The sequence below is a fragment of the Camelus bactrianus genome, chromosome 11 (genome assembly GCF_048773025.1).
Source record: "Camelus bactrianus isolate YW-2024 breed Bactrian camel chromosome 11, ASM4877302v1, whole genome shotgun sequence".
NCBI lineage: Eukaryota > Metazoa > Chordata > Mammalia > Artiodactyla > Camelidae > Camelus > Camelus bactrianus.
In genome coordinates this window covers 57,883,037-57,910,971 of record NC_133549.1, presented here as the reverse complement: position 1 = coordinate 57,910,971, position 27,935 = coordinate 57,883,037, and the positions used below count along the sequence as shown (strand labels likewise).

At 34.5% G+C, this 27,935-nt stretch overlaps 1 long non-coding RNA gene across 2 annotated transcripts in view; it reads left to right on the top strand.

Moving 5' to 3' along the window:
• The first annotated feature begins 147 nt into the window (after positions 1–147).
• Positions 148–27,935, top strand: part of LOC105071308 (uncharacterized) — a 378,482-nt gene continuing 350,694 nt past the window's right edge. Inside the window, exons 1-2 of one of the 2 annotated variants that reach the window (XR_012510238.1) lie at positions 152–285; positions 21,135–21,296. This is a non-coding gene — a long non-coding RNA (uncharacterized LOC105071308). Of the gene's footprint in view, positions 286–21,134; positions 21,297–27,935 lie in introns of both variants that reach the window. The other variant, XR_012510237.1, reaches the window with a different exon arrangement.

The window sequence follows — 27,935 nt, the reverse complement described above, 5'->3', positions numbered from 1 at the left end:
AACGTGAGGGAGAAGGCGCGCCGCGCGCACGCGCGAGAGAGGGCGAGCCCACCTGCTGGCGCGCGGCGCTATCTCCCCCCGCCCTCCCCAGTCCCTCTTCGCGCACGCGCCCCCGGCTGCCCTCGTGGCTCTCTGCACCCGCCACTCTGCGCGTGAAGCGTCGGACCGCGGAGCGCGCGGGAACGGCGGACGGCGCGGCGTGGGCGGCGCGTGCTCGTCTCTCACTCTCTCCTGGTGAGGGCGATTTGGCGTCTTTCCCTCCTTACAGTGTCAGTGGAAAACCAGGTGGGCACTACGGCGTCTGCTCGGGGAGGTGAGAGTGAGAGGCTTGTTTGTTTATCAAGGATTAGAAAAATGGGGGTCCAGACCCTTTTACATCGGGTTTTGAAGCGAGCAGGCTACCTTCGCCCCCTCAAGGTCCCGGGTTACTGGCCGTCCAAACCCCGCTTGCTCAGCCAGCCATTCCTAGGAAACAGCTGTGTCTGTGTGAGTAATGAGCAATTAACTGAGGAGAGGCGCGGTTTAGGGTCAGGATTTTGGTCATCCCGAAGGAAGGGCAAGATGGGAATTCAGAACTGCCAGAAAGGTGAGGGAATGACGAGATGCTAGCCAGCCTGCTGGAAACGCAGCAGACGTGCTTTGGGGGCCGACAGCCACTAATCTTTTAGCGTTCGCAGTCTAGCTTCATCCATCCATCCATCCATTCAGTCATCCAACAAACATTGTTCTGGGCGCCAGGAAAGGGCGAAAAGACAGTACCTGACCTCATCACTGTGGAAGGGACCTTTTCCACAGTGGAAAAATGTGCTTCCTTTAGTTACCCTGAACTTGTCTGCCCAGTTTTTAATGTGGCTTAAGATTCTGCAGTGCACTCAGTGGAAGTGCAAAACAAAATTTTTTTAATACTATAGAAATAGGTCACAACCTATTGATCTCTGTTGCCATTTACTTCTTTGGAATAGTTTTTAGTTTTGTTGCTATCTTGGGGATCAAAAATAGTACCCCACCTCTTTTTAGTGTGCCTTTTTATTTGAAATTAAAGTTTCTTTTCCTTGATTTTTCCAATTTCAAACCTAAATATTAGCCAATAAGGTAACAATTCACATACAGATTGCTATATGCTACCCTTTCTAGGCACATCCATTTAGCTATAACGTGACAAAATATGGTTAATTGAAGCCTCCTAAAACAGAAGGACCAGCTTAAGATAAAGTAAGCCTATGAGAAAATTTGGCACAACTGAAAGTTGATAAAAATCTGTAGAAGATAATTGGGTATCTTAAAGTGAAACGTCCTTATTGTGAACTTAGGTATCCTTCATGTAGTTTGAGAGAATTTTTGTGTCAAGGTAGGGGTGTCCCCCAAAAGAGGATAAATTACTACTTGTCAAGAAATATGACAAGATGGCGCTTATTGGTGAATTTTCTATGTTCCAAAACCTAGCTCTGGAGGACTAGAAATTGATTCTGTCAGCCCAAATACAGTGAGGTCATCTTTTATGGTATCAAATTTACAAATCTTAAAAGGAACTGTGTAAACTAGATTACCAATTTATTGATTTACAGATGAGAAACATAATTTATGCATATAATTAAAATTATATCTCATACAAGTGTTTAATAAGCACCTGCTATGTCCAAGGACTATACACTAGATGTTGGAAATTTTGAGTTCAAATCTATTGGGAAAGATAGACATTGACAAAGTAAGATTCTGATGAGTGTTATGAAAGAGGAAGTATGGAAACTTGTGGAAGTGCACACAGGGGCCCTACTGTAGTCTGGTTAGTTAGGAAAGCCTCTAGAAGGATTTAATTTTGAAGGAATGGGAAACGGTTGAAGGGCTTTAAAAAGGAAATTACCATGATCAAATTTGTGGGCCAGGATATTTGTGTAATGGGAAAGGGGGTAATGTTTTGGAAATATTAATGTGATTTTTCTGGGTACAAGACCTATTCAATCCAAAGCACCTTTCTGCTAAGAATTTAGATTGTTACATAAGAAATATGAAAGGAAAAGTTAATGTTTAACTTTTGACATTCTATATAGGATTTTTTTAAGCAAGTTGTTAAGCTTCAAATCAATACATTGTCAACAGGTGAAATATAAATACGTTCATGGTTTAATATATCAAGACTAGGCCAATTGATCCAAATGATAAGAGTTTCTCCTATGGTGAATACAAGATATCCCAGTCCACCATAAGGCTTAGGCCAGAGATTAGTATAAATTAGATGATGGTTATGAGGTAGGTAAAGTAGAAGAAAATCCTATACCCTTTGGCTCAGAGAATTATGGAAAAGAGGTAGAAGTGCTCAAGGAAGGCAACCAATAACATTTCTACTCACTCTCACCTTGAGGGTGTGGAGTAAGGGGTTGTAGCTTTAGAAATATCCAGATAGGTATGGGAAGACTCAAGTACAGAGAAATTTCTGCCCCTGTTCTCAGATCTTTGGGAAAAATCAGGATAGGATGTAAGTGAAAAGGTAGCAATCTGAAGGACTGAGGATTTTACCTAAAAAAGCTGATCTTTACCTAAAGGAACTGATTTAAATACTATTGAACTCAGACTGGGTTAGACTACAAGCACATTATTCTCCCTCACCTATATATCAGTGAATGAAATTTCATCTGCCAAAGATCTTTTTGTTTTCTTTACATGGCACTTTATTTATAATTATCTACAGACATAATCACACTATGATTTATAAGTTATTATTATACATGAAGAATCAGGCTAAAATTTGAAAAGGACCCGAAATACATCCCAATTCGATCCCTTAACCAATGTTGAAGTCCTTGACAGGAAATTGTTTATATTTTAATAAATGGTTAATTAAAATCCTAATGAAGTAACTCAAAGCCTTACTCATCCCAAGCCCAAATATGCCTCCTATATGGTCAATACAAAGACCTTAATTTTCCCCTCTGTTGATCATACACAATAGTGATAATCCTTCTTTCTGCTGCCCATGTATATTCATTTCTCTGGATAAATGTTCCTAGCTCTTTCAAGCATTTCTGATATCACATTACTTTGAGTCCTTCTATCACTCTGGACACTCTCCCCTGGACAGCTTTAATTTTTCTAAAAGATCTTGGATGAACACACTAGACGTGGAAATATAATATACATTTAATATGCATATTACAAATTATATTATAAATACAATATATAAAGGAGTACACAGTAGTCTATCAATGTCTTTGCTCTATATGCCAGTCATGTTGTATCACTCTGCTTACACACCCTGAGCTTATAATCACATAAAATCTATACCGCATATCTGAACATTTCTTATTTTCCCTGTGATGTTGTAAATTTTATGCACATAGTTTTTGCATACAGAAGATAGTATAGAATTATTTGATTGAAGTTCATTCAGTTCTTTAAATGTGTTTGAGTCTGTTGCAGCAACTAGCCCAGAATTTTATCAAACCCCAAGAAAAAGTAGGTTAGGTAAGCTTGTAAGTGCAGAGAGTCATTCTTAGAGGACCCACAGCCATAGGCACAACCCAGTTTCTTTTATTGCTAGGTAGAAGGAAAAGAATGAGAACCAAAACCATAGGTAAAAGCGAACTCCAAAAAATGCATAGTAAACAAAGGAGTCTTTTTTCTTTATCTCATAACATTACCGTAACTTTTCCTAAGCCCTTATTATTAATAGCAGTGTGAAAGAAAACTCATGATTGACAGAGACAAAGTTGAAAACAACTCATATTCTAAATTCTTTATCTTGATTCAAGTAAAGTCTGGACTTGTGAAGATCAAATGAGATAACTCATATGAAAGTGTGTGAGCTGTGAGGCACTTCAGAAAGTTAGGATGTTATTATCATGAGACACTAAGAATGCCATTAGGAAAGGATATCTGATCAGTTTTACAGTATTTTAATAGCTATTTCAAAACATTAAGAACTTCCATATTTAGAATATCTTTATGATGTAGAATGTTGGGACCCTTAAAAATTATGCCTGGTTTTGTTTGTTTTGAGTTTTATCTCAATTGTAGGTTTTTGCCAAGCCCATAAGCAAATACTCAGTATTGAATCTCTGCCCAGTATTTGATTTCTGCACTCCTAATTCTGGTTTCAGTAAATACTGATGGGAGAAGGTAGAGAACTATAATGATCTATCATGCTGTCAAAATTCAGCTAGCTTAACAATTCAGTAGCTTTTGCAGACCATTTCTCTTTGAAACCCCCACCTCCACTTTCACTTTCACAAGATGATCTCTCCCTCTCTCTTTTCTGGAAAAAAAAAAAATGAAGGCAGATTGAAGTTCTTTTATTCTTCTCTGTAGCTCCGTAGGTCCTGGTAAAACTTGCTACTTAATCTGTGCTCTCCATTCAGTGCCTGTGTATTGCAGAATAAATTTAGCTTCCTACTTTTACCCCCTCCAGCTGCTTTGGTCTTTTTCTTCTGATTCTCCTTTTTGTCTCTAAATATTACCAAATCTCCTTGATTTTAAAAATTATCTTACTTGAACCAACCAATTACTGTCTAATATGTTAATATTCTAAGATATAGAAGGAGCCCATTCTAAATTGTGAAGTGCCATAAAAGTGTTATTCATTGCCTCTGTTTCCTCATACAATTGATCAGCCATCTCTGCTACTCTTATTTTTACTCTTCAGAATCATCTTTGGATTTGCTAATATTTTTCACATCACCAAATATAAGGCCTTTTATCATCTGCATCCTCTTTGGTATTTCAGCAGTTCATTTCTGCTGAACATCTGTAGCACTGAACGCTATTGGCTCTTTTCCTACATGAGTGCTTAATGTTTATCAACTCTAGTTTCTAAGCCGCCCTCATGAGTGTAGGTGTTTGTTAAAGTTCAGCCTCTGACATTATGTTCTCTCCTGTTTAAAGCCATTTCCTCTGAGAATGCATGCATTCCCATAAATTTTAATGTTTTATTAGTGAAATTCTCACCTTTATCATCAGATCCCTATCTCAAGTTCCCAACTATAAACAAAAGCCATTGTCCTATTTCCAATTAACAGTTTTATTTACATTCCCATAACCATTTCTAATTGATCAATTCATTCCCAAAAATGATTCTCTTTTTAACTTTCCTCATTATAGTCACTGGCAGCAGAACCCTTTAGTTATCCAGTATTACCCAGTTTTCTGATTTTCTCTTTTCCTATTTAAACGAAACTCTTGAAAATAATTAAAATTTTGCAATAGTTCTTGGATGTGTAATCCTTTCCTGAATTATAAGTACTGCTAATGCATTAAGTTCTCATCATTTTGATCAGATAATTGAAATTATCATATACATAGTCTTCCTATCCCCCTTCTTCATGAGATCAGCCTACTAAAGCACTTTGTTAATCAGAACTTGCTCAATAAATTACAGTACCTACTTCTTTTTGTTCTGTAGTTAATGGTGAGTTACTGAAGTTCTTAAGGCAGGTGTATGACAATTGCAAAGCAATGTTATGAGAGGATTAATCTGCCCATGTTTCATAGGATGAATGGAATGGAGGATGATAAAAGTTTAGGAGATTATTATAGTTGAGGCAAAAAATAAGGTATAATAGATTAAGACAGTAGAATTGGGAATGTAAAAGAAGCAATGGATTTCAGAGAGTGGTGTTGTTTTATTGTTTTCTGAGATTATTTTTAAAAATCACAAAAAGAAGAGGTTCTTTGATATTTTAAAAGGTTAAATTGTTCACTCATATTATTGATGGCTATATGCTGTAAATATTAATATTATAGTACAGCATCATATGGCATATGAAGCAAGAAAAATGTTTGAACATACTACTTCCATCTTTAAAATAACATAGTTGTTTGCCAATGATATACAAGCAGATTAACTTCAAGAACTAATGCACCATCTAGTCTTTATTCTGTATTTGTGGATAAACAAAACTCAACTAAAAATGGCTCTCAGAGTAGCATGTTTTAGAATACTCTGTTGTCACTAGTTAAAATTTTTTTCTGTATGTATAATTTTTATTGAAGTATAGTCAGTTTACAATGTTTTATCAATCTCTGGTGTACAGCATAATGCTTCAGTCATACAAGAACATACATATATTTGTTTTCATATTCTTTTTCACTATAAGTTACCATAAGATATTGAATATGGTTCCCTGTGCTATACAGTATGAACTTGTTTATCTATTTTATATGTGTTAGTATCTGCAAATCTCAAACGTCCTACCCCCTTTCCCCACTGGTAACCATAAGTTTGTTTTCTATGTGTGTAAGTATGTTTCTGTTTCATAAATAAGTTCTTTTGTCTTTTTCTTAGATTCCACAGATAAGTGATATCATATGATATTTTTCTTTCTCTTTCTGGCTTACTTTACTTAGAATGACAATCTCCAGGTCCATCCATGTTGCTGCAAATGGCATTATTTTATTCTTTTTTATGGTTGAATAATATTCCATTGTATAAATATACTACAGCTTCTTTATCCAGTCATCTGTTGATGGACATTTAGGTTGTTTCCATGTCTTAGCTGTTGTAAATAGTGCTGCTTTGAGCATAGGGGTGCATATATCTTTTTGGATTAAGCTTCCCTCTGGATATATGCCCAGGATTAGAATTGTTGAATCATATGATAAGTCTATTTTTAATTTTTTGAGGGATCTCCATACTGTTTTCCATAATGACTAGACCAAACTCTATTCCCACCAACAGTGTAGGAGAGTTTTTTTTCCTCCACACCTTCTCCAGCATTTATCATTTGTGGACTTTTGAATGATGGCCATTCTGACTGGTGTTGGGTGAATAACCCTCCCAGACTTCAGAAAATACTACAAAGTTACAGTAATCAAAACAACATGGTATTGGTACAAAAACAGACATATGGATCAATGGAAAAGAATAGAGAGCTCAGAAATAAACCCACAAACTTTTGTCAATTAATCTTTGAAAAAGGAGGCAAGAACATTCAATGGAGTAAAGACAGTCTCTTCAGCAATGGTGTTAGAATAACTGGACAGCTGCATGCGAATCAATGAAGTTAGAATACTCCCTCACACCACACACAAAAATAACATGGCTTAAAGACTTAAACATAAGCTAAGACATGATAAACCTCTTAGAAGAAAACATAGGCAAAACATTATCTGACCTAAATCTTAGCAATGTTCTGTCTATCCAGGCAATAGAAAGAAAAGCAAAAATAAACAAATGGGATCTAATCAAACTTACAAGCTTTTGCCTAACAAAGGAAACCATAAACAAAACAAAATGACAACCTACAGAATGAGAGAAAATATTTGCAAAAGATGGGACTGAAAAGGGCTTAATTTCCAGAATATATAAACATCTCATACAACTTGATAACAAGAATAACAAACAACCTAATCCAAAAATGGGCAGAAGACCTAAATAAGCACTTCTCCAATGAAGACATACAAATGGCCAATAAGCACATGAAAAAAATGCTCAATATCACTAATTATCAGAGAAATGCAAATCAAAACTAGTTAAAATTTAAAAGGAGTTGGTTGTTGGGGGTAAGAAATATTGGGAGGTATAGAGAAGAAAGAACTTCCCTGTAGACTGACCAACTTTGATTGATAGCCTTTGTCTTATCTTTCTTGTTCTTTCCCCTTCTATTCAGTATGTATTAGAACAGAGATTTTTTAGAATGTGTTCAACTATACAGTCTTCCATAAATATCATGTCAGGAATCTTGAAAATAAATTATATATAGTGAACAGAGATATGTGAGTATATAGTCACAATCATTTTGCCACAGTTCTAGGTTGTTCTTGCCTTCATAGATGTATCTTTCTAGTTTTGAGTTTTTCACCATTCACTTACATATTTACATTACTGACAAACAGGATCTCTAGTCTGTTCCCCTCAAACACAGCTCAAAAATGCTTTTCTGAAATCCTGATTTAGTTAGTATCCCCTTAAATATAACCACAGAAATTTCCTGATTCTTTTTCTAGGATTTTTATCTTGGCAGAATTGGAGCTGTGACTTTTTTAATGATTAACACACTCTGGTTTCCCAGAGTCCCTTCTAGACTAAAAGAAATGCCTATAGGATCTCTAAAAGCTCTCTCATTGTTCTCAACACCCAGTTCCAACTCAAATTGTACTGTAACATTGGTGGAGTTCGCTAGCTCAAATTTGCAATACACTCATTAGTATGATATGAAGCCCTGATTCAACAACCACATCTGGCCTTGAGATTTGCTTTGTAATATTTGAATAAACAAAACTACTACCCTGCACTCAATTGGAGTTTAACTTTCCTAACTTCATCCAAGCTACGCCTGCTAGGCCAAGATCCATAAGGAAAAAGCATCAGGGTGGGCAGACGTTTATTAAAAAGATTACTCAGTCAGTGACATCCACTGAATGATGATTCAATGCTATTTTTGTATTTATGTATGTATGTATACATGAAGTTGGTACACATTATTGAGTGGTCATTAGGTTTTTCTGTGATAATACAAAGACACTGCTCATGTCAACATTTCCCCTTACCCCATGTTACTGTTGTTATCCTATACTGCAGATTAATAGAGTTGCTTCTGACTAATTTTAGCAAGAGGAGATGGCATCATAAAAATTAGCGAGGCAGCTATTCACAGGAGGGGCTTCAACTAGAAAGTGGCAATAGTGAGGGCCATGGAGATAGATAACTATCACCTTCTGCTCTTTCTAATAATGTCCCTGTCATTAGGACACACAAATGAGACTATTTGTTGTCCCAATATGTGTTCATATTCATTGTATAATATTTATAAAGGTATTAAATGTTTTAAAGACTGGAAGATTTGTTTTACCACTATCTTGTTTGAAAGTTCTCCACAATAGCTAACCCAAGTTGTATATGATTATGTCTCACAACTAGAAAATGATTTTCTCTTGAAGTAGCCTGCTATACCTAGAGAGAGCTCCAGAGTCGACATTGTATGGACTTAAAAACTTCCTCCACTGTCGAGGTTTCTCCACTTATCTTGAAGACATTGTTAATTCTTCACATGACAGCCATATATATATAATTGAAAACATTGCTATCTCTTCTGATTCATCTTTTCCTTAGGTTAAATCTTCCCATATGTTGCAGCTTGACTCAAAAGATATTGAGTCCTTGATTTCCTTTGAATATGCTCTAAAATTATATATTTCCCTCTTAAAATATAATGCCCAGAACTACACACAATATAATGGGGGTCGTCTGATCACAGTGAAGCAACTCATCTGAACTGTTTGTTTACAAACATGTACTCTTACATAAATTGACGGTTTATTCACATTAAAAATGTTATTTGATCATTATTTGACAGCGTATGACTATTTGTATTTGGAAAGTCCTTCACAGTAACTTGCATTTATTATTCCCCACAACCTTCTTGAACTTCTGTTTTCTAGGTTACAGAAATGCCTACGGTTCTCATTTTTACAAATCACAGATGACATTAAAGCTAATTATGCATAACATATCAAAAATGAGATAAGTACTGCAATGTAGTTATATTTTATGTAGTCTGTTGATTACTCTATGATCCTTAAGACCTTTAAATCAGAATATGTTATTTGAAGCTTGATAAAAATTGTCTGTGGATTCACACATTTTGTAGGACAGATAGTGTGCTAATATTCCATGGTGTGGAAGGTGTTGACAGTCCATGAAATGCAATAAAGGGGCCTCATTTCAGATATTCACAGAGCAAACCTGATAGCCTTATAAGGGTTTAGTTGATGCTGTTATAATGATAAAGGGGATTATTTCTTTGGTTTCTCATGTAATACTTTTATTACAGCATAGTCCGACATTGCGTTTACTTCTTCCACAAAAGTGTTGCTCAGCTAAACTAGTGGTCTGGAATATCACAAAACTGAGGAATTAAGGGCCTATATCAAACATAGCCAAGAGAGACTCTACAGAGACACTACATAGACAGTAACCCCACTGAAAAGGTCCTAACACTCCCAGGAACCAGACTGATAGAAATACAGAGTTAAATTCTAAGCCATCACCTGGCAAAATTGAACTTTTAAGACACATTAGGCACATTTAGTTTCATTTTTGCTGCACACTACATTCTGTTGTCCTGGTTTCTGTTTTTCCTTATTCACTGTCTTACATCCATGGATCAGTCACTCTGTCTAGATCTCTCCCTTTCTTTCTTTACTCCTTTCTTTCTTTCTCTCTTTCTTTCCTTCCTTCCTTCCTTCCTATCATAGTAGCCAAATCCCCTTGTGGGATCAGGGAAGGAAAAGAGGACAAAACAATACAGATATGATACTCAATTGGACCATTATAGGCCCTTATTAGTCAGCTCTATTTTGCTCTCTTAAGGATGGCTTTATAGATGAACAACTGTTTACTTCAGCAAATATATTAGTATGTATTCAAACTAATTTGTCTGATGTCACATCAAAAGTCAAGTGTCTAATTTGTTTTATACTTTTATTTTTAAAGTTTTTTATTTTTTGAACATTTTTTATTGAATTATAGTCATTTTACAATGTTGTGTCAAATTGCAGTGTAGAGCACAATTTTTCAGTTATATGTGTGAACGTACATATATTCATTGTCACATTTTTTTTCACTGTGAGCTACCACAAGATCTTGTATATATTTCCCTGTGCTGTACAGTATAATCTTGTTTATCTTTTCTGCATATGCCTGTCAGTATCTACAAATTTTGAAATTGCAGTCTGTCCCTTCCCAACCCCCGCCCCCTTGGCAACCACAAGTTTGTATTTTATGTCTACGAGTCTTTTAAAATGCTTTTTTGAACATCTTATTGAAACCATGCTAGAATTTCTTAAAACACTGTTCATAATGACTTTATTTCATGTCTTCATAAGAGGCTGTGAATCTATAGTAGTAGATGGTACAAATGATACTTTTACTGGTCTCACCTTCCTATGGACGAGCAGAAAAATCCTTATGGGTCAGAAACAAGTGATTAATTTTTTTCTTCTACCACTTCACATGCAGACTTAATTTGAATATATTAAGTTTCTGTTTCAAGGCTCTTGTCTTTTCTTTCTCAATCCTGGGCCTTCAGTGCCTTTATCAAGGTAATGGCCTCTAAAGGATTTGAAAGGATAAACTTGTGAAATTGTTTATATAGCTGAGTTATAAGATAATTTAGCTTTCAAGTTTCATCCATGATCCCTTGACTAGATCTATCTGTTCTCTGTCCTTCAATTCCCCAGACTACAAAGAAAACAGTAAAAGTAAGTCAGTTAAAAACTTTTCTTTTTCATTTTTGTTTTTTGTTTTGGATGGTAGTGGCCTGTGGATACTGAGTGGAAGAAGGATGTTTGCCAAATCATTGGCTTGAAGACTAGAATCAACAAATGTAAACTCCATTGGTTTGACTTATGCAATTTAACAAAGATTTTTAGTACTTCCTATGTGTAGGGCCATAAGAGCTAGGACACAGAGAGGTGTAAGACTTTATTGTGAGATTGAATTTACCCATGAGAAAATAAGGCTACTGCCATTGAGGAGACCTCAAACTCATGTAGATAATTTGCTTTTCATGATATGCCATAACCATTTTTTTGGTCAGAGAGAAAGAAGACATTGATACTTTTCTAGCATGCCAGTGTACACCCTAAAATACGTATAAAATATGACATTGTGCCTTCACCCTAATTCACTCTTCTTTCATTTTCCATGTTGTTTTATAGTGGTACTGATTGATCTACACTTGCATTCTGTGTAGCAAGCTTGTGCTTTCTAATACTGATTTAGAGGAGAAGGGTATATGAAGAAGGAGGGAAGATACAGAAAAAGATTAAAATTTTTATTAAGATATTTATAAGTATTGATGTTTCACCTTTTTACACAAAAAAGTAGAATTTAGAAGAAGGCAAAATGCAGCAAATGCTGCAGGAGAGGAAGAAATTGTGTGCTGTGTAAGCACAAAGAAGGGAGAAATTAATTTCAGCTAGGGGAAATCTATGTGAATAAAACACTTGTCCTGAGTGCCGTTAAGTACAATAAACTAAAGTGCTATCAGGTTGTTTCTCTAGGCTCTACATTGTACTCAAAGTGCTGCTGAGTCAACCATTTTAACCTGTAGAGGGATCCACAGAAGCATTCATCCTATCCCCAAAACAATTTTTTTTTCTTTTCTATTGATATATCAGGAAAAAATTGTTTAATTAAATGGCCCAATGTCAGTACCTGATATATTCTTTCAGATTGAGACCTTATAATGAGTAGAAAGGATGAATGCTGTGTGTACAGAGGTTATTTAACAATGATGAATAACGTGGTCAATTATATAGACAACTTTAATTTCATTTAATGTAATGAAAGTACTTGTGTATACTATAAAATACTTTCATACTATTAAAAAGGCTAGTATTTAAAGTCTTTATTTTTTTGTTTCGTCTATAAGGATTACTCAGGTTGGTCTGGCAGTATTATTTTTTAAAAATCTGGGTTTCTCAATCAACTCTGGTTGATTTTGAGTGATACTCTCTGATATCATAAGTTTTAATTTTTAAATTAAAATTAAAGTTATCTAATATTGTTTTCTTATGTATATTCTGTGACTATTACATTGAAAGTATCTGAGGCTATTTAATCTATAAATATTAATATAATTTATATTTCTCTCATCTAAAATATAAATATAAGAATAAATGTATATATTCTATAATTTATATTATGTAAATATATAATATACTTATATGTTATATATTTATATATCTATATATTATATAAGAATATATATTTATATCTTTATCAATAAAAACCATAGCAATTTGCATGTTTATAACCTCAATAATTCTTTTCTCTGCCCATGTCCTCAAATAAAGGCTAGGAAAACAAACAGTACCTGTTGTAGAGATGCTGCCTAATAGTGCCACAGCACATGACTTCCAAATAGATTTATAAATAGCATCACCAGTCTATTTTGCTCTACCTATAAGCACTGCATAATAAAAATCATTTTATAGAATATAACTTTTCAATTGCAAATTTTTACCTCAGTAAGTTTTTCATTGAGATATGCATGTCTTCTTCTTACATGTGAGATTTCCAATTATCTATTCTATGTAATTAAGCTCCATGCTTATGAAATATAAAAATGTCTTTTTTATCTCAGCTAGGACATTATAAAATTGTAAAGTCATCTTTTTATACTTCATATTCCATTACCAGGACCATTCACTCTTCTCTTTTCCCATTATGTCTTCTGGGCTTTTGCCAAGCATATACCATTAAGAGATAACAGTTCACACTTTCTCTTTGACCCCGTAGTGAAATTACAGTTACTAAAAGATAAAAATACAAGTAAATATTTCTATTACAGCTAAGATTTTTTTCCTAGTTAAAAGATACCTAAAGTAAGGACAATTAGTAAGCACACTAAGATCTATTCTGTATCCTATAATTTCAGGGATATAAGATTATAAAGTGATTGCATATTTTCATAAGGTGTTTCTTATATACACTTCTGTATATATTAATATACATGACCATCAAAGCTGAAGTGAGAGGTCTGTGTCTTTATCCTGAGTCTGAACTGCTGGTGCCGTCCTCATACTGTGTCTAGACACTCCTAAACTGTATCGATGTAACACACAGATTCTGGAGAAATAAAGAAATATCTTAAATAATGACAACTAATACGATTAAACTTTTTGAGCTAACTGATGACTTTTTTAAAACTGACTTGAATGAAAATGGTTTGGGTATCATATAATAATGGCAGGCAACATTTTTTGAGAATTTATAGGCGCTATTCTAAATACTTTATATGTATTAATTCCTTTAATACCTATAACAACCCTTGAAGTGAATACTCTTTTTATCCAAGTTTTACAGATGAGGAAAATGAACACAGAAGTTTAATACTTGCTCAAAATTTCAGACCTTGAATGTCAAGTAGTTTGGCTTCAGACATCTTTATATTCAAAAGAAAAAAGAAAAGATACACACACACATGGAGAAAGAAAGAAAGGGAGAAAGAATATATGTGTGTATTCTGTATATATGCGTATATATGTCTACTCAAATTCAGTGTTTTCGTTGCTTAATAAGAAAGAAACACTGAATTCAATTTTACAACTTACTGCTATAAAATTTTTACGGAGGAAGAAGACTCACTTCACACTTTCCTTACCCACAGAAGAAAGAACATAGTTACACAGTCATTTTCAACTCTTTCCAGTTTTATATTATTTTTTGAATAATTACCTGTTGGCAACTTTCTTTCTTTCTTTTTCTTGATGATGACAGTGATGGGATACCTGAGACTTGGGGAGTGGCTAAAAGGTTAAAAAGATTTGCATTTCCTGCATCCCCAGCTTCATCAGTCACAGTTTGTGAAATGCTTGTACTTGAAATAGAAGGAATCTTGATTTTATTATTTATGAAAAAAGACACACCTATGCTCAAATCCTTTGAGTGACAGAAGGGACTCCACATGTGATCTGTGATTCTAAATCAGCCTAAATTACAACTTCAACTGTCTTAAGACAAAATTAATGCTGCCCCTGGGGTTGTCTACAGTAGATTTGCTGGAAACACAGAATGAATGAGAATTAAAATAGTAAATTGGAATCTTTAGACTCATAACTAATTTCTTTGATGATGTTTACTTAATTACTATTCTTACAATACCTATTCAAGAAATGATGAACCATCTATATTTAGAACTATTAATTTTAAGCTATTTGCATACATAGAAGGCAACTAAGGAAAAATAATAGCAACCTGATTATAATACCTATATTATTTCTTTGAAGCAAGATGGAAAAGTAACTTGATTATATAATCACTTGTATTTTTCTTTTCTTTCTTTTTTTATTGAAGTATAATCAGTTGCAATGAGTCAATTTCTGGTGTACAGCACAATGTCCCCATATATGTATACACACATATATTCATTTTTATATTCCTTTTCATTAAAGGTTATTAGTAATACTGAATATAGTTCCCTGTGCTATACAAAAGAAATTTGTTTTTCTAATCTATTTTTATATATAATGGCTAACATTTGAAAATCTCAAACTCCCAAATTTATCCTTTCCCACCTCCTTTCCCCTGGTAACCATAAGATTGTTTACTATGTCTGTGTGTCTGTTCATGTTTTGTAGGTGAGTTCATTAGTGTCCTCTTTTTTTAGATTCCACATATGAGTGATATCATATGGTATTTCTCTTTCTGGCTTACTTCATTTAGAATGACATTCTCCAGGTCCATCCATGTTGCTGCAAATGGCATTATTTTATTCTTTTTGATGGCTGAGTAGTATTCCATTGTATAAATATACCACAACTTCTTTATCTAGTCATCTGTTGATGGACATTTAGGTTGCTTCCATGTCTTGGCTATTGTGAACAGTGATGCCGTGAACATTGGGGTGCATGTATCTTTTCAAATTAGAGCTTCCTCCAGATATATGCTCAGGAGTGGGATTGCTGGATCATAGGGTAAGTCTATTTTTAGTTTTTTGAGAAATTTCCATTTCCATAGTGGTTGCACCAACCTACATTCCCATCAACAGTGTAGGAGGGTTACCTTTTCTCCACACCCTCTCCAGCATTTATCATTCTTGGACTTCTGGATGATGGCCATTCTGACTACCTCATTGTAGTTTTGATTTGCATTTCTCTGATAATTAGTGATATTGAGCATTTTTTCATGTACCTACTGGCGATTTGTATGTCTTCATTGGAGAATGGCTTGTTTAGGTCTTCTGCCCATTTTTGGATTAAGTTTTTCTTTTTTTTTTGTTATTAAGCTGTATGAGCTGTTTATGTATTCTGAAAATTAAACCTTTGTCAGTCACATCATTTGCAAATATTTTGTTCATTCTGTAGGTTGTTGTTTTGTTTTGCTTATAGTTTCCTTTGCTGTGAAGAAGCTTATAAATTTAATTAGGTCCCATTTGTTTATTTTTGCTTTTATTTCAATTGCCTGGGTAGACTGCTCCAGGAGAACATTGCTGAGATGTTGGATAATATTTTGCCTATGTTTTCTTTTAGAGGTTTATTGTGTCTTGTCTTATGTGTAAGTCTTTAAGCCATTTTGAGTTTATTTTTGTGGATGGTGGGAAGAATTGTTCTAACTTCGTTGATTTACATGTTGCTGTCCAGTTTTCATAACACCGATTGTTGAAGAGACTGTCTTTTCTTCATTGTGTATTCTTGCCTCCTTTGTCAAAGATTAATTGACCATAGGTCTGTGGATTTAGTTCTGGGCTCTATTCTGTTCCATTGACCCATATGTCTGTTTCTATGTCAGTACCATGCTTTTTGATTACTGTAGCTCTGTAGTATTGTCTGAAGTCTGGGAGAGTTATTCCTCCAGCTTTGTTCTTTTTTTTCAGTATTGCTTTGGCAATTCTGGGTCTTTTGTGATTCCATATACATTTTAGGATAATTTATTCTAGTTCTGTGAAAAACCATCCTGGGTAATTTGATAGGGATCACACTAAATCTGTAGATTGCCTTTGGCAGTATGGCCATTTTAACAATATTAATTCCTCCAATCCAAAAGCATGGGATATCTTTCCGTTTCTTTAAGCCATCTTTAATTTCTTTAATCAATGTTTTGTAGTTCTCCATGTATAAGTCTTTCACCTCAGTCAGATTTATTCCTAAGTATTTTATTGTTTTTATGTGATTTTAAAAGGGATTGTTTCTCTACTTTCTTTTCCTCCTATTTCATCGTTAGTGTAAAGAAATATAACTGATTTCTGTATGTTAATCTTGTATCCTGCTACCTTGCCAAATTCTTTTATCAGCTGTCGTAGTTTTTGTGTGGAGCTTTTAGAATTTTCTGTATATAGTATCGTGTCATCCGCCTATAGTGACAATTTTACCTCTCCCCCCTCTTGAATTTTTCTATACAGCAGGGAGACTGAGGGTTCTGAGATACAAACAACAGTGTGCTGGTAAATGGCTATGCACAGCTCTGATTTACAGCGTTTTGACTAGTTTTTGTGGTATACTCTTGCTATGGGTTGATTTCAAGCTGCTAATGGTTTAGCAGCTGGCTTGCAGAATTTCTGAAAATTTAGTACTTAGCTCTCATAACTAAATTAATAATTATATAACTTGGTTACTTAGTCCTAGTGATAATAAGTGCAGGAGGCTTGTTGTGTTATTGCCCTATGCTTCACCCCTCGTGTATCCACATCCTTTGCCGTGTAACCTTGTAATGTCTTCCTGCTGATATTCTTGAACCAGCCAAATGGCTTGCTTTGACTAATGGGATGTTAGCAGTCATGGTAAAAGTGGAAGCTTGAAAAAGGCCGTATTTCCACGCTTTCTCTTGATTTTTTGCTGTTGCCATGAGAACATATTCAGGCTAGCAAAGTCAGATTTCCCTATCATTGCAACTAATACCATGCTAAATCAGTTGACAGTCAACCAATCTCAAGACATATGAGTATGAGTCTAGCCAGGATCAGTAATCTGTTTACCTGACCTACTGATGAGTACAGAAGCATGAACAAACCCAGCCTAAGTACATGGAGACATACAGACATATGAAATAAATACATTTAAAAAATGTATTCATTGAGGTTTTGCGGTTGTTATGTAGGATTATTTTGTTACTAGATAACTGATACAATGGTGCTATTATTTGGCAAGTTTTAATTAGGATGAAAATAATTTATACAAGAGGCAATATGCTTTGTGAAAAGAGGTCAGTGAAACTTAGGTTTCAATGTGACATCTACCAATTATAGGTGGATGCCCTGAGAAATTTATTTAACCTCTCTCTGCCTAAGTTTTCTCATTTTAAAATTGTGGATAAGTAGCTTTGCAGGGTTATTGTGGAAATTAAATACGTATCAGTGATTAAGAGCACACATCTGGAATCTGACTGCCTGGGGTTGATTCCCAGCTCCACCATTTTAATACTTGAAAGCACTTAGAATTATATAGTTTTCACTTACAAAACATATTTTAAGAGCTATCTAAACTAGAATTTGATAAATAAAGCACCTGGCACACAGCAGGAATTCATTAAATGTTAAGTATCATGTAACATAGCTATTTGTTTACTAAGGAAAAATTAGATTGTTGTTCTGGTAAAATTAGTTATAATAATTATTTATTTTTAAATGTTAGCAGAGATTACCTGAAAGGGGAGCAGAGTAGCCAAGCAAGGTTAAGGCAATGTTTGTAAGAGTTCCTTTAATCTCTGGTAAACAGGCCTATCAAATCATTACTATAACAGCTTCCAAGGAGAAAATTTCAACTTAGGATCCATAAGTACAAATTTAGGGTATCAGTTTAAATTGCTAGCATGAATATGATGTTTTTGCCTTTCTATCCAGCATAATATTTATGCAAGCTAGCTTTCCTGCTAAGGGAGAAACTGAGGGAACTGAGGAATGTATGTCAATACTAAGGCTTACATGTCAGGACTAAGGCTTCTTAGATAAGGTGGGAAAATAAAATCAGAAAGCAAATCAGAAAGAAAAAAGATTCAAGGAGATAAAGGCAATCAAAACCAGTGCCAATAGGTTAATATAAAGTAGAACCTGCCACAGAGTAGAAAGAGGAGTAGAAATTCAATACAGTTAATGGTGAATTTGTACATTCTGAAGATGACGCGACATTCCTTGCTTCCCAGACCAACAAAAGGAGGGCCGTGGTCAATAGCAGGTGTTTGGAATCAAGTTACCACTTCTTGGAGGAAAAGGAAAATATGGTGGTATGCAGCTCCTTAGTGAGAAATAGAGCATGGTAGGCATCTATTGGCCTGAAATTGAATTGTCATTTGAAATGTGTGCTCCCTTCCTAGAGTAAGCACCTAGGATGCATGAACAAGCTTGCCAAGATACATGAAACCTACCAACTGCTCTCCGTGAAAACAGATTTATACAGGAGGATTGAGGAAGCCAGAAGAAACCTGGAACATAGTTTTACTGACTTGGAAGTTTAGGGAGGGAATCTGGAAGACTAAGGAGGGGCACAGATGGATTTAGATCTCAAGTTGGGAGTTGTGACTTTGGCACAAAAAGCAGAATGCAAAAGTTAAAAACTGCTTATGCAGATGCTATTGGAAAATAGGGTCTTATTTTCTTTATGGTGATTTATTAAGCTATAATGATGGATTCTTGAAAAGGTATGGAATAGTAGGCAATGAGAGACTTGGAAGAGCATGCATGAAAAAATTAATCTGATTAGGAAGGATCAAATTTGAGAAAGAAAATATATAAAGAAAAAAATACAAAATCTGGTACTTTGGTAAATATCAAAGAAAAACATATTGTATATCTAATGATTCTTGAGAGAAAATAGTAGAGATAAGAATCAGGAACAAGGCTAGTTAAGCATGTTACATATTTCCTGACATAATAGGTTCTCGATAACTACTTATAGTTATTAACATAAATGGATGTATAGGACTGCAAAAAACTTTTTTAAAGTGTCCATTTTTAAAGGCCTATTCAAAAGCAAATCTAAACATTTGAATTAAGAGGGGAAAAACAGTCTCATGAATACCAAGATTTGGTGACGTTGAGTTTATGACTGGAAAATGGAGATTGTCGACAGAGCAATATGCCATGGGCTATGAGGGTTCCTGTACTTTCTGACTTGGTATTCCAAGAATGCAAGAGCTTGACTACATTTTGCCCAGGCCACCCCTCAGTTTCGTGTTTGCAGTGAGTAACCTTGAGGGATGAGGTAATCTCTTTCTTCAGACAGAGGACAGGTTTACTTGCACCTACTATGAAAGTAGTAAATTCCCTAAGCTCCATGTTCCTCTCCTGGAATACAGCCCAGTGTTTATGAAGGCATTCATTTAGGCCCACTTGCATTTTCCTTGTAGGATTTGGAAGGGCACTGGGAGCCAAAGCAAACCAACAGGAAGCTTGGGCTACTGCTTTGTTAAGAGTAATGAAGTCCTTTGTCTTTAATCCAGGAGTCTTGTGTCTTCTGCCAGCATCCATGAAATAGTATCAGGTTAGCTTATTAGTTTGTAAGCAGGGTGAAATCTCAGGACTTTTGTACTTTTTGACATTAATAAACTATATCTTCTTCATAAGAAACAGTTCCGATGGTAGAATGGAATAGTGCATGTCAAAAAGAAGTTACTGAACATACATGCCTGAGTAATTTTGCTCAATCTGTGTCCTAAAAGTTATCAATGGATTAAATGGAATAAGAGTCTTTCAAATATTGTTGGTGCCCTTTTGTTGTATGAGATTCTACTGAACTCTCTCTTTGGTGGTTTATATTTTTTGGTGGACTCTTTGCTAAATTATATTCAGCTCTGCCTATTCTGTTTGGGTAAAATTGAATTTTAACATAGAGTTCTTGATTTTATAATCTTTGGTCAAATTCTCTAAAAAATCACAATGCCCTTAGCCACTCATTTAAAAAAAAATTTAAATCACATGAGTTAAATAAGTTATGGTAGTAATAAACCATAGAGAGATGCTCACAATATCATAAATTAAAAAGCCTAAAAAATTGTATATACAATTAACTTCCAAGTTACAAATATATATCTATTTATTGATATAGCTATAGTGTAGCTTGGGATGATATGTATCAAATTTTATGGTGGTGGGATTAAGTATGGGTTTAATGCTTTCTTTGTATTTCTCAATTTCTACAATAAATGTGATATTTTATAATCATGAAAGTTCTTTATCATATTAAATTATTATAATCCATACTTGAAACTCATCTCTAGTTATTGTACATGGCATATAAAATAAAAAGAAACTTCCAGGAGTTGGTATCTAAAACATGTATAAAGAATTCATACAGCTCAACAACAACAAAAAAACCTGATTAAAACATGGGCAGAAGATCTGAATAGACAGTTTTCCAAAGTACATAAAATACAGATGGCCAAGAGACAATATTAAAAGATGTTCAAAATCATTATGAAGGAAATGCAAATCAAAACCACAATGCAGTATCACCTTACACCTGTTAGAATAGCTATAATTGAAGACAAGAAATAACAAATCTTAGAGAGGACGTGAGGAAAAGAGAACCCTTGTACACTGTTGGTGGGACTGTAAATTGATGTAGCCAGTATGGAAAGCAATATGGAGATCCCTCAAAAATTAAGACTAGAACTACCATTTGACCCTCTATTCTACTTCTGGGTATTTATTTAAAGAATGTGAAAACACTAATTTGAAAAGATATGTTAATCTCTATGTTCATCACAGCATTACTTACAATAGTCACGAAGTGGAAAGACCTAACTGCCCATCTACAGATGAATGGATAAAGAAGATGTGGTATTTATATGCAGTGGCATACTGTGCAGCCATAAAGAAGAACGAAGTCCTGCCATTTGCAGGAACATGGTTGGACTTTGAAGGTATGAGGTAAGTGAAGTAAGTCAGATGAGAAAGACAAATACCATATTCATGTGGAATCTAAACAAAACAAACAAAACAAAAACAAACTCATAGATACTAAGAACCATTTAGTGATTACCAGAGGGGAAGGAGGTTAGGAGATGGGCAAAATGACTGAAGGGGTCAACTGTATGGTGATGGATGATCACTAGATTTGTGATGGTCACTTTGTGGTGTATACAGATGTCACATTATAATGGCTTACTTCACTTAGAATGACATTCTCCACCTGAAACATAACAAAAAGAAAAAAAACTTCTATATTTATAGTCTATACTTATTTTATCTTCACATTTATTATTTTATATATCTAGTCTATCCATTTTATTGTATTGTAAATAATTGCAAATTCTCTTTGGAAGAGGTAGGATGTAAAAAATAATTGCAAAATTCACTCTTTTGCAAGTGTATACGTTTTAAAATGAAAGCCCAGAAAAAATGCTTGGGTAAACAGTAAAATACCAAGCAGAAATTTCTCATTAGGAGGAAATAAGTGTGGGGGTAAGCATTGTTACAAGTTGAATTGTGTCTCCTCCTGAAAAATACATATGTTGAAATCTTAACCTCCAGTATTTCGATATGTGATCTTATTTGGAAATACGGTTTTACTATTAAGGTTATTAGAATGATCCCTAATCTGATATGACTGTTGTCCTTATAAAAAAGGAAAAATGTGGACATGGAGATGGACATGTACAGAGAATAAATACCACATGAATATGGTTTGTAATGTGAGGCTATGACTTACTGAGATAGGGATGATTAGGTAGAAATAGGATCAAGAGAAAATAAGTGTCATAGCAATCTTGAAAAGAATATTTCAAGTAGTAGGTTGTGTGATCAAGAACATCAAATTATGGGATATAACAGAAGGGCAGTGTTAAATAAGGAAAAGGTACATTCATTCTTTGAGATCAGAGAGAACTGAGTTTAAATGTTATCTCCACCACTTACTAGCTGTGTCAGTTGTGAAAGTCATGTTGCCTCACCAAAGCTCATTTTTTCTCAACTATAAAGAAGAGGTAATATGTGTTTTTCTTAAATTTCATTGTAAATTGAGTTGTGACACACACATGTATACATAAAAGGCTTGGCAAAAATAGGTGCTCAATAAATTGAAAATGTTATTACTACTATATGACAATAAATGAAGGAAAAGGATCAGAAAAATAGTAAAAGGGTGTATTTTCTATTCTTTTTAAAATTTTAAAATTTTGTTTAGTTATTTTAATATTTTTATTGAACTATAGTCAGTTTACAATGCTGTGTCAATTTCTGGTGTGTAGCACAATACTTCAGTCATATAGGAACATATATTCATTTTAATATTCTTTTTAACCATAAGTTACTACAAGATACTGAATATAGTTTCCTGTGCTATACAGTGTAAACTTGTTGCTTATCTATTTTATACATAGTTGATAGCATCTGAAAATCTCAATCTCCCAATTTATCCCTTCCCACCCACTTCCCCCCTGCAGGTAACCATAAGTTTGTTTTGTATGTCTGTAAGTCTGTTTCTGTTTTGTAGATAACTTTGTCTTTTTCCTTTTTGTTAGATTCCACATGTAAGTTATATATGGTATTTTTCTTTCTCTTTCTGGCTTACTTCGCCAAGAATGACATTCTCCAGGTCCATCCATGTTGCTGCAAATGGCATTATTTTATTCTTTTTATGGCTGAGTAGTATTCCACTATGTAAATATACCACAACTTCTTTATCCAGTCATCTGTGATGGACATTTAGGTTGTTTCCATGTCTTGGCTACTGTAAATAGTGCTGCCGTGAACACTGAGGTGTATGTGCCTTTTTGAATTAAGGTTCCCTCTGGATATATGCCAGAAGTGGGATTGCTGGATCATAGGGTAAGTCTATTTTTAGTCTTTTGAGGAATCTCCATACTGTTTTCCATAATGGCTGCACCAAACTATATTCCCACCAGCAGTGTAGGAGGGTTCCCTTTCTACACACCCTCTGCAGCATTTATCGTTTGTGGACTTTTGAATGATGGCCATTCTGTCTGGTGTGAGGCGATACCTCATTGTAGCTTTGATTTGCATTTCTCTGATAATTAGCAATGCTGAGCATTTTTTCATGTGCCAATTGGCTATTTGTGTGTCTTTACTGGAGAATTGCTTGTTTAGGTCTTCTGCCCATTTTTGGATTGGTTTTTTTTTTTTAATTATTATTAAGTTACAGGAGCTGTTTATGTATTCTGGAAATTAAATCCTTGTCAGTCTCATCTTCTTCAGATATTTTCTCCCATTCCATAGGTTGTCATTTTGTTTTGCTTACGGTTTCCTTTGCTGTGAAGAAGCTTATAAGTTTAAGTAGGTCCCATTTGTTTATTTTTTCTTTTATTTCTGTTTGCTGGGTATACTGCTCTAGGAAAACATTACTGAGATTTATGTCAGATAATATTTTGCCTATGTTTTCCTCTAAGAGGTTTATCATGTCTTGTCTTATGTGTAAGTCTTTAAGCCATTTTGAGTTTATTTTTGTTTATGGTGTGAAGTTCTAACTTCATCAGTTTGCATGCAGCTGTCCAGTTTTCCCAACATCATCTGCTGAAGAGACTGTCTTGACTCCATTGTATATTCTTGCCTCCTTTGTCAAAGATTAATTGACCATAGGTCTGTGGGTTTAGTTCTGGGCTCTCTATTCTGTTCCATTGATCCATGTGTCTGTTTTTGTACCAATACCATGTTGTTTTGATTACTGTAGCTCTGTAGTATTGTCTGAAGTCTGGGAGGGTTATTCCTCCAGCTTCATTCTTTTTTTTCAGTAATGGCAATTCTGGATCTTTTGTGATTCCATATAAATTTTAGGATTATTCGTTCTAATTCTGTGAAAAATGTCCTGGGTAATTTGATAGGGATCACATTAAATCTGTAGATTGCTTTGGGTAGTATGGCCATTTTAACAATATTAATTCTTCCAATCCAAGAGCATGAGCTATCTTCCCATTTCTTTAAGTCATCTTTAATTTCCTTAGTGTCTTGTAGTTCTCTGCATTTAGGTCTTTCACTTTCTTGTTCAGATTTATTCCTAAGTATTTTATTGTTTTGGATGCAATTTTTAAAGGGATTATTTCTTTATTTTCCTTTTCTGATATTTCATTGTTAGTGTAAAGTAATGCCACTGATTTCTGTATGTTAACCTTTATACTTGATACTTGACAATGACATGATACTATATATAAAAAACTCTAAAGGCTCCACACAAAAACTACTTGAGCTGATAAAGAATTCAACAAGGTAGCAGTTCTACTCTTCTATTCTATTGTTCTATTCTTAACAGTGGACAATCCCTGAATGTGCACTTACTATGTGCCAGGTACTGTTCTCAGAATTTACGTGTATTAACTTATTTAATTCTGACAGCAATCTCTTGAGGCAGATATTATTTTGATTTCCACTTTACAGATGAAATAAACAGTTATTTGCCCAACTCCACAAAGATGATGAGTGCAAGAGCCAGGATTTGAAGCAAGGTTGTCTAACTCTAGTGTTCATGGATTTCAATACTGTGCTACACTTTGTCTCTTTTAGAATCAATGGTGTGTTATCAGCCAGTTATTTAGTCTGTGATAGTCAATCTATATTCCTTCTCTAGTGATTATAGAATTTCTAAACACAGATTTGTTTCAGTTAGGGCAATTCTGGAAGATAGTTTCCTACCAAGCAACATCTACATTGTATATTCTTGGCTAGGAGAACATTCTTTTTTTTTAAACATTTTTTTATTGAGTTATAGTCATTTTACAATGTTGTGTCAAATTTCAGTGTAGAGCACAATTTTTCAGTTATACATGAACATACATACATTCATTGTCACATTCTCTTTCGCTGTGAACTACCACAAGATCCTGTATATATTTCCCTGTGCTACACAGTACAATCTTGTTTATCTATTCTACATTTTGAAATCCCAGTCCCTTCCCACCCCCCCTTCCCCCTGGCAACCACAAGTTTGTATTCTATGTCTATGAGTCTGTTTCTGTTTTGTATTTATGGTTTGTTTGTTTTTGTTTTTGTTTTTAGATTCCACATATGAGCAACCTCATATGGTATTTTTCTTTCTGGCTTACTTCACTTAGAATGACATTCTCCAGGAACATCCATGTTGCTGCAAATGGCATTATGTTGTCATTTTTTATGGCTGAATAGTATTTCATTGTATAAACATACCACTTCTTCTTTATCCAGTCATCTGTTGATGGACATTTAGGCTGTTTCCATGTTAGGAGAACATTCTTAATAAACATTTTTGCCTTCCCAGTAATTGATTATAATACAGAATTTATTTTGGGGTTCCAGAGTAAGACAACTTGGAGATGTGTCCTACCTCTAATTAGTTACTTGATATCAGGCATGTAAAATTTAGTGGACTTTTGTTTTTTGACATTATGGCTCACAAAGTCATCTATACATTTTTTGGTGACAGTAGTGTGTTGTAATCAGTTCACATCAGCTCACAAGAGCTGATTAGTAAATTTTCAGGAATGTTGCAGCTGGTTGCTAAACACAGCTATTATTAAAAATTAAATTATATAAACCTACAGATAAAGTGTACACAAATTTATAAATATGTAAAACATTATTTTACACATTTTGCTGTCATCTATGTTTTTCATGTTATTGACATCTATTTTTATCTGAATGGAGGAAACACCGTAAAACAGCGTGCTGTTGCACATGTCTTCTATACTCTGTATTCAGTGATATTAAGTTAGTAGCTTGAAATCGTCCATAGCAGGAGCATTTATTCCACAAAAATGAGTGAACTAACGGTGCAAATCAGGAATCCTCCAGCTCCCTCCCATCTGGTTGTTAAAACCTTTATCAACACACCACTGCAAAGCTAACGGGCTGTTGCTCTTTGCCACTACCAATCCTGCATTCTACTACTATTGCTTGAACTACCATTTGGAGGATTTCAAAAATATATTTAGAACATGATTTGCCAGTATTTGTTGTTTTTAGAGATTCACATTGCTTAGTGAGGATTTCTTTGCCATCTCAGGAATCTCAGATCATTAAATTGTCCATTTTATGTTCTTTCAAATCCAGAGAGATTATGTTTTCTCTTTTTGCAGAAACTAATCATCAGATGTTTAGTCTTCCTGAAACTTTTGCCATTGCTACTCTTTAAAATTTTACTATTTATTAGCTCTTTATATTTATTCCCATAAACCGTGTTTGATCATTGAGCTCATTTTTTCTCAACTCAACTGTTTTCTGGTCCATCCCCACCCCAACCTATATGCAAGTGGGCACACTGATAAAGGGATAGCAGTTGTGAAAAGTCTTTCTGGAAATCGAAGTGAAGCTTAAACATAGCAAGAGGGTAAGTATACGAAGGAAGCAAAAGGAAAGAGAGGTAGTGTATCTAATGGTTGTTGGTACAGGCTCTGAAGTCAAACAGGATCGAAATTCCAGCTCTGCCAATTACTACTTTGAGACTTAGAGCAAGTTACTTAATCCCTCTGTGCCTTAGTTTCCACCTCTATAAAATAAGGATAATAATTGGATCCATTTCATATAGTTGTTGTGCAATAATGAGTGTAATGAATGTAAAATGGGCAGAAAATTATGTGGTACATGATAGGTATTATGTGTTTGTAGCTATTCCCTCTTTATATCAAAAGATAGGGATTTTCTCCCCCAAAGCAAGAGAGAGCTGGGTCTGTCATTTGTTACACATTTTCAGTCAAGTGTTGTTTAGTTAATAATATCTAAGGTAGCTCATATATTCATTCTATAGAAAAATTTAAACTTTGGGACAAGTGTGTTCCAAACCCCTATTCCTTAATTTTTAATTATGCACACAATACAGAAGCTGTTGGCAGTTGAAAAATGGACAAACATAATGGAACTGGCAAACTTATTCAGTCTATTTGAATGTGCCACATACAAATCAATTGTGCAGTGACCTATTTGGATCATTAAGAGAGTCAGCTAATTGATGTCCTGTGCGAGCAGGTGGTGGTTTGGCCATATGTAGACAAAGCCCTTGGGATGACCTACTTGGGATCAACATCCAAAAGGAAACAGTTGACTTATCCTAATGTGTATAGTGCTTATATTTTTAAAATACAGTTAAAGAACTATGAGTCTTTATTTAACAGTTGTTGCATAATTAAATATACAGAATCCCAAAGGGGTTGTCCCTATTTTTTTTTTACATTTCCCTATTATCTAGTGACTCAGAAGTAATTATGAAAGAAAATAATTTGATTTGAGGTTTTAGATGTAACTAAGGGTTTTTTTTGGTTTTTTTTTTTATGGAAAATTTAGATGTAACTAAGGTTTAAAAACACAAAAAAACTGTATAAAGCAAAGGACAATTTAGTTCTGTTTTATGAAATACTAATGACAATTGCAATGTACTTTTACTTTTGTTCTAGGCTGTTGAGAAACCCATTGGCTGCAACTATAACCTGTTCTTATTCTCCTCTTACTTAGAAAATATGATTATTAGTATATCTTGAGTATAAATAGCTTCCTAGGTGATACGTTTCCATAGGAGGAGAGTTATGGACATTTGCTCACTAAGTTGTTGCAAACATGAACTTCATACATTGTTATTCTGATCACATTAAC